Source organism: Rhamphochromis sp. 'chilingali' (assembly GCF_963969265.1).
Source record: "Rhamphochromis sp. 'chilingali' genome assembly, chromosome: 2".
Taxonomy (NCBI): domain Eukaryota; kingdom Metazoa; phylum Chordata; class Actinopteri; order Cichliformes; family Cichlidae; genus Rhamphochromis; species Rhamphochromis sp. 'chilingali'.
Window position 1 is genome coordinate 887,868 of NC_137930.1, and position 10,715 is coordinate 898,582.

The following is a 10,715-nucleotide window of genomic DNA, read 5'->3' on the forward strand; positions in this document are numbered from 1 at the left end:
ATTGCCCTGTTTCTCTGTTTTTCTTTCCCGCCTCTTCACCCCACTCTCGGCTCATCCTCCTCACCAGCATGTAAGTATGTTTCTGAGATCTCCACAGAGACGAGCGGTCCTACAGATCAGCCGTCTCGCTCTTTAAGTCGATGGAGCTTCAGTCGGAGCGCCCGGAGCGGTACCGTCTTTGATCTCCTGAATTTAACTCTGTGTTTCTCTGACCTCCTCATGCCGCTCGCCGCTCTCTGAAGGGGGTAAGTCGTGTTTTAGTCACCTTTGAGTCCACAGAGCAGCACACCGCACAAAACGCCTTCTGGCATCTCCACCCCGACAGCTCGGCTCACGTTCCCGGCACTCTGATATCATTCTCACTCGAGCGTCTGCAGTGTCCGTTCTCTGCTCCGATGCAGTAACTCTGACAGGAAACACAGCAGCGTGTGGACGCGTGCTTCTTTAATCCCGCTTCCTATGAAACCTGGCAGCAGCTCGCCGTCTGCGCTCTCTCTGTTCATTTCATTTTTGAAGGTGTTCTGAGACTTTGTGTCTCCTTCTGGTTATTTTGAGTCTATCTGAAGTTTTCTGGGGTAAATAAGGAAGTTTTTGTCTGTCTGCTACAGCAAGTGCAGGTCCACCTGCGCAGACAGCTCACGAGACCCGGGTGCTGTCCTTCGGCAGGCTTCCAGATGTCGGTCAATCAGAAGAAAGTAGGCCTTAAAGAGACAGGAGCAAGGCTTGGAGCTTGTTTCAGTCAGAAGAGCTCAGATTTCTTTTGATGTCTTTGTCATAGTTTGGGCGTGTTTGTGTCTTTTATGGCTGTTATGATAAATAACTGTTCACAGAAGTGTGGCACAAACAGGCCAGGTCCACACTGACATTTACTCTGACCTGTTATTATAAATCCTTGTTTGTCATTAGAGCAGAAGAACACAAGGAAACACAAATATTTGAGAAATCTGTCCCAAGCCTGTTTATAAATAAACATGTCAGAGACGTCCAACACACGGACGTCTCTGAGAAATCAAGCAGAACATTAAACCACTAAAACTGCATTTAATGTTCAGGATGCAACCGAATAAAGTGGCTTCATAATAATAATGTATGTTCTAGCATTGGGTCTTGTTCCTGCTGGTGGGTTAGGGCATTACTGAAACATCAAACAGGGATTTTTGTGGACTTTTAGGTCGCTGTATCTGATTCAATTATGGGTTCAGACTGATCAATCAGCAGTTGTTTCCATCACCTTATTTACCCCAGAGTCTTCTGAACTCTCACATCTCCATTATTCAAAGACTGCAACACGTCAAAATTCTGTTATCGATGTGCAGACCTGGAATTATATCGATAAGAGCAGACGCCTAAAACTGACTGTAGAAATAACTCAGTTGTGACTGCTTCAGTCGTAGCGGGTCTCTGCGTTTGACATTTCCACCGGTAAACCTGTGTCCATGACAACGCGGAAGAGCGTGGAAACATGCCGAGTGAGCGTCTCCAAACTGGTATCTGTGGACATTACTGTAATCATACTTACTACTGTCTACACATACAACTCTATCAAACACTCCATATTTATAGATTTATAGAAACGAGCTGTAAATGGGCCAATGGGATCCATCCATGCATCATTTGATGAAGCTAAACTTCCACAGCAGTTATTGAATATGTGTAAACTGCAGAGGGTGGAGCAGAAGGCCTGTCGTTGTCTGAGATAAACTGAGCCTCGTGTTAAATTCTGACTTATCAGCAGGTCATTGTAGATAATTGTAGATGAACAATACCACTGATAACAGCCAGTAACTGCTGGATAACAGCTGGAACGGTGGGGGTCGGGTTAGTCACAGTAAGAGCTGCCTGACTGTGGTTAAGCTACAGATATCACCATCAGAGCAGTGTTTCACTGTGATCTGTTCACAGATATAGAATCAGCTCAGAGCAGATGTGTCCGTCTGCTCTCACAGACACTGGTTAGTTAACGGGTTAGCATACGCGCTGAGGTGGTTTAGCAGGTTGCATTTAATGAGAGTGAAACGTAGAGCAGCTCTGGGGTGTCGCTGGCACTTCTTAGATCAGGCTGAGGCCTCACCTTGATGTTCCTTGGCTCTCAGGACCTCCTGCTGAGGTGGCCTTTACCTGCGATATGAAGCTCAAAGTGCACCTGAACACATAAAAGCAGCTCAACCTTTCAGCGAAATGTCAGATGGCGTGTTTCCTGAAAGTGACGCATAAGTGTTTATCTGTTGTTTGTTCAAAGAAGCGCATGATCCAGCAGTCAAACTGAGAGAGCCTCTTCTGATCGTTAGAGGTGATACTGGGAAAGCGTGCGCCTCGCGGCGAGGGCGCTGACAGGACGGCAGGAGTGTGACGACGAGGCGTCTCTGTGTTCTCCAGGCCCGTTTACGGCCCGTTAACTACAGACCCGTCCTTGTAATGAACACCGACTGTCTGCTGTCACAGACCGCACGTTAAATGGCGGCGTGACAGCAAAGAGGGCGTCTGTTTGTCTATGGCACTGACAGCAGCTCCTCCTCTGGGATTCGTTGTGTTAAAGTGTACAAATGATGCTCACGTCCTCTTTACACACTCGCTGCTCAGAGGAAGCAGCGTGGACAAGCATCTGTCAGTGATCAGAGCGCTCAGACTGACACGCTCACAGATTCTTCTTGACTCCAAAGAAACCGAGAACAATAGCTGCTGTTATTGCTGATGGCAGGAAGTGCTCACGCATTGATGTGAGTGCGTAGAAAAGTAACCATGGTAACAGGTAAACAGCTCAAACACAGCCTGAACACAACAAGACAGCGCATCCATCCATCCACCATCCCTCCATCCATCCATCCATCCATCCATCCAACCATCTAGCCATCCAACCATCCATCCATCCATCCATCCATCCATCCATCCATCCATCCATCCATCCATCCACCATCCCTCCATCCATCCATCCACCATCCCTCCATCCATCCATCCATCCATCTAGCCATCCAACCATCCATCCATCCAACCATCCATCCATCCACCATCCCTCCATCCATCCATCCATCCATCCACCATCCCTCCATCCATCCATCCATCCATCCAACCATCCATCCATCCATCCATCCATCCATCCATCCATCCATCCATCTAGCCATCCAACCATCCATCCATCCACCAATTAGTCTGTCTGGGGGGAGGGGGCTGGGGTTGCATCTTTGGTGGTTGGTGTCTCTGGTTGTTTGTCAGTGGTAGTTTAGAGTAAAAGTGGTAGTTTAAGGTCTTTGTGGTAGTTTAATGTTTGTTTGTGGTAGTTTGGTGTCTTTGTGGTAGTTTAGCCTTTGTTTGTGATAGTTGAGTGGGGTTTTTCTGGGAGTGTGGGGTCTGTGTGGTAGTTTCGAGTCTTTGTGGTAATTTAGTTTTTATTTGTGGCAGTTATGTGTTTATTTGTGGTAGTTTAGTGCTTCTTTGTGGTAGTTTAGGGTCTTTGTGGTCGTTTAGCCTTTGTGGTAGTTCGGTGTGTTTTTTCTGGTAGTTTGGGGTCTATGTGGTAGTTTAGGGTCTTTGTGGTAGTTTAGTATTTGTGGTAGTTCAGGGTCTTTGTGGTAGTTTAGCGTAAATGTGGTAGTTTAGTGTATGTTTGTGGTAGTTTAGCGTAAATGTGGTAGTTTAGTGTATGTTTGTGGTAGTTTAGAATAAATGTGGTAGGTTAGTGTTTGTTTCGGGTAATTTAGTGTTTGTTTGTGGTGGTTATGTGTTTGTTTTCGGTAGTTTAGTGCTTCTTTGTGGGAGTTTAGGGTCTATGTGGTCGTTTAGCCTTTGTTTGTGGTAGTTGAGTGGGTTTTTTTTCGGTAGTTTAGGGTCTATGTGGTCGTTTAGCCTTTGTTTGTGGTAGTTGAGTGGGTTTTTTTTCGGTAGTTTGGGGTCTGTGTGGTAGTTTAGAGTAAATGTGGTAGTTTAGTGTTTGTTTGTGGTAGTTTAGAGTAAATGTGGTAGGTTAGTGTTTGTTTCGGGTAGTTTGCTTTGTCAGGTCCTGTCCGTGAAGTCACCGTGTACAATTACACAGTGATATAGCTTCTACGACTGAGCTAACGAGAAGCTGCTTCAGTGTTTGCAGCTGTGAGTGATGAGGTAACAGCTGATAATCTTCACAGGGTTACACAGCTCTTCACCTGGCCTCCATTCACGGACACCAGGACGTCGTTCAGACCCTGATCAACACTCAGAGTGAGTCTGCCTTCACCACCTCTCTTCATCACAGTGTTCAGTATCATTAATGTAATTCATTATTATTTTAATAACTGATGAAGGCCACAGTCGCACTGCACTCTGCAGCCGCCCCATTCTTGTCTCTGATATTTGATGAAGACGAGCTTGATGCTGACGAGGAGACGTTGTTTATCGTTTGGAATATTAAAAAGCAGCATGAAAATTTCACATTTACTAAGACTGATCTCATCTCAGCTTCATTTTCCCAGATCGTTATTGCAGCACCCAGCTCTGCATGCAGACTTTTTAAAATTGTCTGTCGGTTTATGTGCAGATTAAAGTTAAAACAGCAGAAGTTAGAGCAGCGGCTAACAGTCAGACCAAAGATCACAATGACCTGTCCGTAAGCTGCAGCTTCGTGTCCGGACTGTTTTTCCACTGAAGCACGATTCATGTGAGGATTTTTCTTCGTGTGAAGTTTTCAAATTGACATTCACACCACAAATCAAATAGCGAGGGATTGTTCTCCTGCACGCCTCACAGGCTGGCAGAGGTGAAGAAGCACTGATGCAGATCACCTCTGCCAGACAAAAGACCCACCCAGCGCTCAGACTGACAAGTCCAAATGCTCACCTCCGCCCTCCTCCTCAGGAAGAGGCGAGGCGGGCAGTTCGCTAATGAGCTAATGAGGCACACCTGCGCTTCAGGCCACCAGGCGCTTCATGATGGACTTGTGACGATCCCTGCAGAGCAGCGGTTTGAACCCCTGTAGCCACAGACTGCCATATGCTGTGAGTCAGAGCACGCAAACGGCCGCCGACATGTACGGTCTGCAGGGTCAGACACGAAGCATGTTTCCATATGGCCACGGAGGAGAACCCGCCAAAATAAAACGCAGCAGGAAATCAGCAGATCTGAGCTGCCAATCAAACGGTTTCAGTTCAAACTGTATTCACGTGAAGCTCCACCTGCTGCAGCTTCTGACCCACGCCGGTGGCTCGGATATAAACGGGTCTCCAGCCTTCTCCCAGATTCCTTAAGGACTTTGTCGTTTCTGTGCCAGGGAAGATGAGACGATGAGTTTGCATGTTTTCGATTTTAGCATGCAGAGTTCACAGACTCCTGAGACGATGCAGAAGCCAAACTGTGCAGGACGTCAGTGAGAGCTCCTGAAAATCACACCAGAAAGCAGCTGGAAACCAGGGAAATTACAGCAGCCGGACTCAGCTGGTGCTCCGAGTGCAGATATGGTTTCAGGAAAAGGCCTCCTCACTGCCGTGGAGGCGAGCTTTGGTTTCTCCTTCTGAGGCCGGTGGGTGGAGCGACAGTGGGAGTTAAACAGTCTGTAATGACCAGAGTCGGTTACCAGCGGTAACCATTAGCTGCTGCGTTCAGCCTCCAGCCTCCACAAAAGGGATATCACCGTGAGCCGCATGTGTCCTGATTGAACTTCCCCAAGTTTTAAATGTGGCATCAAACAGTAAAGTTCAGCAGGAATATTCATCCCACAGCAAAAAGCCTGCAGGAGAGCGTTGGTGCAAACACGACACACAGGGCATTCATCACCTGATGTTTGGTACCCTGGTGCTGAAGCCTGCCCAGGCTCTGCTTCAGCGACACCAGAGGGGTGAAACATGATGTTAAACATATGAAATGTTCCACTCTGAGCTCTGGGAAGATGTATGTTTTGATCCCTGTTCAAAATCCAATTTTAAAAACACTTCCGACTAAAGAGTCAGGATGGAAACAGAGTGATAGATGTGAGCGACACGAGAAACTTCAACAGGCAACACGTGGCAATCGTGGTTCAAGAGTTGGGAGTTCGCCTTGTAATCCGAAGGTTGCCGGTTCGAGTCCCGGCTCGGACAGTCTCGGTTGTTGTGTCCTTGGGCAAGACACTTCACCCGTTGCCTACTGGTGGTGGTCAGAGGGCCCGGTGGCGCCAGTGTCCGGCAGCCTCGCCTCTGTCAGTGCGCCCCAGGGTGGCTGTGGCTACAATGTAGCTGCCATCACCAGTGTGTGAATGTGTGGATGATTGGATATGTAAAGCGCTTTGGGGTCCTTAGGGACTAGAAAAGCGCTATATAAATACAGGCCATTTACATGTGAAAGCTTAACACCCGAACACAGCGAGCTGTCAGTTCTCTGTTTAAGGATGACTGACAGCGTGTGTGAATGTGAGAGTGAATGAATAGTGGAATTGTAAAGTGCTTTGGGTGTCTAGAAAAGCGCTATATAAATGCAATCCATTATTGTTATTATTAATCTCCAATGATCACCCACCGCCTTCCCGAGGCCTCCTATCTGTGGAGATCACAGAGATCCAAACTGCTTCCTCCTGGAGACACCTTTCAGAAAAATCATGTTTAAAAATGTTTCACTAAAGACCTTCAGCCAGAGACTTTACTCTTCTCTATCTGTCTATCCATCCATCATCCATCTGTCCATCTATCCATCCATCATCCATCCAAATATCCATCCATCCATCCATCATCCATCTGTCCATCTATCCATCCATCATCCATCTGTCCATCTATCCATCCATCATCCATCTGTCCATCCATCCATCATCCATCCAAATATCCATCTGTCCATCCATCATCCATCTGTCCATCTATCCATCCATCATCCATCTGTCCATCCATCCATCCATCCATCCAAATATCCATCCATCATCCATCCATCCATCCGTCCATCCATCATCCATCTGTCCATCCATCATCCATCCATCCATCATCCATCCATCTGTCTATCCATCCATCCATCCATCCCCCCATCCACCATCCATCCATCCATCCATCCCTCCATCCATCATCCATCTGTCCATCCACCATCCATCCAAACATCCATCCAACCATCCAACCATCCATCCATCCATCCACCCATCCATCCCTACATCTATCCCTCGCTCCTTCTGTCCATCCGTCCATTTTGTGGATGTAGGGTCCCACAGACTCTGAGCTGTGAGGAAGTCACATTTAAAAGTGAAAAACTTTGTGAGAGAATTGCACATCTCATTTCCTAGTGATCCAGATACTGAAGGAAAAACAAACCTTTATTATCCGCGACGTTCCTGTCAGAGATGCATGTTTCTGTCTTTTAGTTGATGAAACAAATGCTGAATGATGACCCCAGAATAAGCAGTTTTTATCTCCTGCTGGGCAGCGTCAGCACACAGACAGCTTCCTGTCAGTCTGTCACATAAAAGCCAATAATAAACTGAGATGTCTTTCATTAGAGATCAGGCCAAACCGCCGCGCCCCCGAGCTGTAAATATGAAGACAAAGGCTTAAACAGAACATTTCACTTGACAGGAAATGCAGGGATACAGGTTGACATCCTTTCCTGTGTCTGCGTGACTCTCTGAAGTGTCCTCCTGTGAATTTAAACCTGAGTTTAGGATTCACTGATGGAGATGTACCTCTCGATATGTTTCCGGCGTTTCCTTGAACCCTGCAAAGACGACCTCTGAATGTTCACTCCTGTCAGTCTGACTCCATCGACTCAAACAGAATCCATACACAATGCCAATACGATATGATTTTAATCCAGAGGAAACTGTCGTGTTTTGTCTTAATCAGATGCTAAAACCAACATCAGAGATTACCACGGGAAGACGGCCGTTCAGTACTGGAGCGGCAGCGCCGACATCTTCGAGAAACCCGAGTCTCAGTCAGGTCTGTCCAACAATTATTATAAGAATCACTTTTTTTATGTTTTCATTACCAGAACCATGCTGCATGGGCTACGGAAGCCCATCTGTGCCAGTGAAGTTACTCTGTACCAGGCTCTCAAACTCGTGGCTCAGGGGCCGCAAGTGGCCCACATCACCCAAACATGCGGCCCATACACTGACGTGAAGAAATCGAATGCAGTTTGGTTTTTAAAATGACTTTTTGTTATAATTTAAAATTCTTATATTTAATGTCCAAAAAGCTTTAAAGTCATCACAGAGAACAGAAGCTTCTGGATTATTATTATTAACTGTTACTCATTAGTGAAGTTTTCTCTCCTGTTCTCTGTAGTCACCGCGTTTTGTCGTTCTTTTCATTTAAAAAATAAAGATGGAAACTCTATAACGCCAAAGGAAGCAAATCTGTATTTCACAATAAAAGCATGACCTACAGTCTGTGGAGTCAGTAATTATTGTTTCAGTGTCATTAGCAAAGATATTTTCAGACCTTTGCTAATCTGAGAGCGACTGCAGCGGCCGTGCTGGTCGCAGAGGTGGAGGCTGTTTCACGCTCTCCGTGTGGGCAAGTGGCCGGCGTCGGTGCATTTCCCCTCACAGAGAGTTTCTTCTGTGTGCGGAGCCAGTCAAAGCTCGGTGTCTCTGGTTGCAGATGGATCCGTCTGCTGCTCGATCACAGAGACAGTATAACAGGAGGGTTTAGATCTGTGCTTCGGTCAGGTTGGGTGTCAGGCGCCACCTCTCTGGGGACATCTCAGGCCCTCCAAGGTTTGGAGGCCTATCTCCCCCTACCACCACTCCCCCTGCCAGTGGCGGACTCCCTCAGACATCGGTGCGTTGGTGGTTCTTTGTGTCCGGGGATGGGCGTCCAGGTACACACCGGCTCACTCCTTGGCGGCCGCTTGTCGGGGCCTGGGGCCTGGGGCTCGCTCGGGCCCCCTTTGGAGGTGGGGTGCCCCCGGCCTCTCGGCCTGGGGCTCGGTCACTCAGGCGCAGCTGGCTGCCTGCGGAGCTCACGGGCGCGTCACTGCAACTCCCCCTGGCTTCTGCTCCGCGGCTGCTGAGTGAGCCCTCATCTGGGACTCTCCTCAGCTCTTTCTGGGACAGTGGCGCGGCTGCCCCTCTGTTGGTCTTCCTTGGTCTCTTGTGTTCTGGGGGCCTCTGGATGTCTGGAGTCTTGATCTCCTCCATACCTGCTTCATGCCCTGGAGGACGGGGCTGTGGCCCCCCCCACACCCTCTAGCAGATCATTACATGAAGGAACCTTTTAAAAACAAGCGCGTCCATGCTCACAGGTGTACACACGGGTGATCACACCCACAAACTACACCCTTTTTGGCTCCTACCTCAAAGCACACTGTGTTCTGTTGATCTTATGTGCTGCACAATAATGTTTATAAAAAATAAAAAAAAAAGAGATCTGAGACTGACACATAAAAAAATGCTATTTAAAAAAAGATTATATATGCAGTGTAAATGCATACCAATACAGCTCTATTAGAGTGAAACTACTCGTTTAAATGAATACATAATAAATATATATACACAAATAAAAAATTTTTTAAAAAGAGATCTGTGCTTCGGTCAAAGTTTGACCTCAGTCGTGTGTTTTGTTCTTTCCAGGCGGGAGGTGTGTTCGCCGTCAGCGGACGCAGCGTTACGCTCTGCCGTCCTTCCTGCTGTCTCGCTCTCGCAGTCAGGGACAGCTCAACCTGGAGTTCAGGACGCCGCCTCAGTCCTCCTCCCACGACGCCTTGGACCTCCATGTTTAAAGTTGATCGCCCTGCCTGAAACCCGGTGACCCGCTCTGTCCCCGTTTGGGCCACGCAGGGTTTCTGGGCTTGGAGCCACAGATGGCAAAGATGGCCGCAGGAGGTGGATGTGAGCTGTGTCACTTTTAAAGAGCAGACTCAGACCTGAACACAAGGCGGGCCTCATTTTAAAGCCAAGGTTCATCAAGCAGAGGTGTCAAACATAAGGCCCGCGGGCCAGAATCGGCCTTGCAAAGATCCAAGGACGACATGAAGTTTGCTGATGAAGACCTGCCTCAAGTGATGAAGAACAGATAAAGAATTACATTTTTTTCACTCTCGACTGTAAAAATGTGTTTTTATAGAAAAATAAAAACAGACGTTTTCTGTGAATCAACAGAAATATTCAATCTGAGCAGCGAGCCACAGAACCGCTCTGATTTTACACATTTCTTTCTCTTCATGTAGAAAATCTTCTTATTCACATATCTCAGGGATTAAGTGTGTGGAGTTTCACCAGGATGCATGTGTCCCACCGTGTTGAATCACTTTGACTTTTGCTGCTTTAAAGCAGGGGTGGGGAACTCCAGGCCTCAAGGGCCGGTGTCCTGCATGTGGCTAAATGACCTCCTCAACATGTCTCAGAGTTCTCCAGAGGCCTGGTAATGAACTAATCATGCGATTCAGGTGTGCTGACCGAGGTTGAGATCTAAAACCTGCAGGGTGGAGTTCCCCACCCCTCCTTTAAAGGAACCAAAGGCAAAATAATCCAGAGGTGTAGAATTCCAGGAACTAGGCATCGGATGCTCAGTACTGACGTGTCGATGCAGGAAGTGCAGATGCTTCCAGACTGTGCTCAAAACACCCGCATCGCGTGACCACGGTTAGTCCCGACAGGTGGCTTTTACCTGGAGCAGAGCTGGAGAGTACCTGTGTTTTCACCCAATAAAAATGTCTCGATATGACCTGTTTGAACTCTGTTCCTCCATTTTCTCTCAGAGAGCTTCGGTCCAAACACCCTCCTTCATTTGATCTTATAAACTGGTTTGTTGTGCATCGCTAACGCTGTAGCGGTTTGCTGGCGTTGGAGGGCCGTTGTGAAC

The 10,715-nt window shown here is 47.5% G+C and overlaps 1 long non-coding RNA gene across 1 annotated transcript; it reads left to right on the forward strand.

The window, feature by feature from the left end:
• Nucleotides 1-3,624: 3,624 nt before the first annotated feature.
• Nucleotides 3,625-9,948, forward strand: LOC308392358. Its single transcript, XR_013970801.1, has 3 exons — nt 3,625-4,188; nt 7,752-7,847; nt 9,485-9,948. It is a non-coding gene; the product is annotated as an uncharacterized lncRNA (long non-coding RNA).
• The last annotated feature ends 767 nt before the right edge of the window (nt 9,949-10,715 follow it).